The following is a 3,063-nucleotide window of genomic DNA, read 5'->3' on the forward strand; positions in this document are numbered from 1 at the left end:
AACCTGCCATGACCAGCACATTATGGGTGATGTCATCTGTAGGGACGAGGGCTCTCATCGCTCAAGCATGTGGCCTGTCAGGTCTCAGACCCCCAGAACTAGCAGGACAGCTCTCCTCACGGGCCACCTAAGTACCCTCCCAGCCACCACCCAGCTTTTATTTACAGCATTCCCCTGGCCTGGGGGCCCTCACAGCCACCTGCTCTGGCTGCCCCACCCTGGGTCAGAGGCCTGGTGAAGGCCTTCAGAATGGAATGTAGGGATGGACACCTGGGTGGCTCCGTGGTTGAGTGTCTGCCTTTGGCAGGTCATGATCCCAGGGTCCTGGGGTTGAGTCCCACATTGGGCTCCTTGTGGAGAGCTTGCTTCTCCCTCTGCCTGTGTCTCTGCCTCTCTCTCTGTGTTTGTCTCTCATGCATAAATAAAATCTTAAAAAAAAAAGGGATGTAGGGAAGCCACACAACTCCCCTCACCTTTCCTAGAAGAACAAAACAGAAAAAAAAAAGCCCTTGCCAGTTGTCTGGGAACCATGGGAACAGAGCTCAGGGCACTGGAGGAGGTGAGAAGTCGCAGAGACTCCCAGAAACTAGGCATCTTCTAGGCCACCTGTCTCAGTCATCTCTGCCACGTAACAAAACAGCCCACAACTCAGTGCTTGAAATGACAGCTCTCTACTGCCTCCCCTCTCAGTTCTGCGGGGAGCTGGGTGGGTCTCTGGCTCCACATGGGATTGACGTGGCTGTGTTCAGCCACAGAGTCACCTCTACCATAACCTCTTCATCAAGGAAAGTTATGAGGCCAGTTGGGATTCAAGGGGAGGGGACACAGGCCCTCCTCTTTCTGGGAGGAGCATCGTGTATGTTCAGGCAGGGAGAAATTGTTGGTAACGGCCTTTGGGATAGTCCAATCTCACTCCCACATTGCCTCCTATGTGCCAGCCACACTGAGTGACTTGCCGTTACTCAGACACACCTTGCAATCGGACACCTTGGTGCCTGTGCCTGCCTCGTCTGCTAGGACACCTTCTTGCTCCTCCATCAAGAGTCAGCTCTGTGTAATTGTTCCATGACTCATTCCCTGACCTCTCAGCTCGGAATTCATCATTCCTCCCCGGATTTGGATAGACCTCCAGCCTTGCCCTCATCACCTGCAATCTATAGTCACATTGGCTTCATACACATCAGTATCTGTCATCAATTGCCATGTGATGCTGCCTAACAAACAAGCCAGACCTCAGTGGCAAACATCCATTTAGCTCACGTGTTTGTGGAGTCCGGCTGATCCTGACTGGGGTCTCTCCCATGTGGGTGTCTGCTGGCTGATCTAACATGGCCTGGGCAGGGATGACACGGGTAACTTGCCTCAGGGCCACAGGTCGGCTCATTCAGCAAGCTAGTTGTCACGTTCACATGACAGTGGCAGAGGAGAAAGGCAAAAAGGGGAAATGTGCAAGCACTTTGTGAAGCCCCTGCTTACACTAAGTCTGCCAACATCCCATTAGCCAAAGCAAATCATAGGGCTGAGTCCAGTGCCAAGGGCTGCAGAATATTCTAGGAGAGCATCGCAGATTTACTGAGCAAAGCTTGTGGATACAGGGAAGGGTGAAAAATTGTGAGGCCATAAATATCATCAATCTTTCAATCCAAGTGGCTGATTTATCTTCACTGAGCTAGAAATTCTGTCCCAGGTTGGTTGGAGTTTGGTTGGAGGAGATGAGCCAGGAAACTCAGCCATTCCAGCTCTGCGACCTTGAGAAAAACATTTGACTTCCACAAAAGTGTCAGTTTCTTCGCTTGTGAAAAAGGGAAGAGGGAAATCCCCTTCCCCAAGATGAAGATGACAGCAGGGACCCAGTGAGTCAACCTCAAGGACTCAGGCTACTGCCGGACACCCAGCAGGTGGAGGCCCCTGCTAGGCACACCCCCAACAACAGCTTTCCTTCCTGGCAGTTGTTAAATGTGAGTTTGTACTGATGTGTGCCACTCCTTGTTGCAGCTCTTTCTCCCCCCATGTAAATAAAGCAAAAGCCCCATGGGGGCAGGCACCGTACTCAGCATGGTAGCCCCAGTGCCAGACACCAGGAGGGCGCTCGTGGAGTATTTGTGGAATGAGCGGCTGCATGAACACGTGGACAAATGAGAGGAAGGATGAAGGGGGGCATGGATGGAGACCCATTGGAGGGTTTGGCAAGACTAGAAGAGGCTTCATTATGCCTCTTTCAAGGTCCCTGAGCAAGCCCGTTTCTCTTTCCTTCTACAAATCTTAAATTGATAGGGAACCTGCTCCACCCACTCACAGCCCCCACACCTGGGGATGCGCCCTTCTCCTAGGAGCCGATCTTTGGGGAGTGGCAACAACCCGTTCTGCAATCCCATCCCTGATGCCCTGAGCCTGAGGTCTCTCCCCACAGCAGTAGAAGGATCACATGACCAAACCACTGATCACTCTCCCTACCACTCACACCAGTACCCCCCACCCAGGGAGCTAACACAGTTACTGTCCCCATTTCACAGAGGAGGAAACTGAGGTTGCTAAGTGGCCAAGCAAGTCAGTTCTACATCCCACAAAGTCGGGGCCGCTGGGTGGCTCAGCGGTTGAGCGTCTGTCCGTGGCTCAGGGTGTGATCCCGGGGTCCTGGGATCGAGTCCCACATCAGGCTCCCTGCGAGGAGCCTGCTTCTGTCTCTGCCTCTCTCTCTGTGTCTCTCATGAATAAATAAATTTTATTCATTTATTTTTTTTAAGATTTTATTTATTTATTCATGAGAGACACAGAGAGAGAGAGAGGCAAAGACACAGGCAGAGGGAGAAGCAGGCTCCTCGCAGGGAGCCTGATGTGGGACTTGATCCTAGAACCCTGGGATCACGCCCTGAGCCACGGGCAGACGCTCAACCACTGAGCCACCCAGGGATCCCCATAAATTTTAAAAAGAAAAGAAATAGCAAAATTACCCTCCCAGAGCACCCAAGTGAGTGGGCTCTGAGCTGAAGTTTGGGGATCTGCTGCCCTGCCTGTGCCTTCCCCCACAGAGAGAGAGAAAACCTCGGGCTGAAAGGGCTGACA

Source organism: Vulpes lagopus, chromosome 2, assembly GCF_018345385.1.
Source record: "Vulpes lagopus strain Blue_001 chromosome 2, ASM1834538v1, whole genome shotgun sequence".
NCBI classification, from domain to species: Eukaryota; Metazoa; Chordata; class Mammalia; order Carnivora; family Canidae; genus Vulpes; species Vulpes lagopus.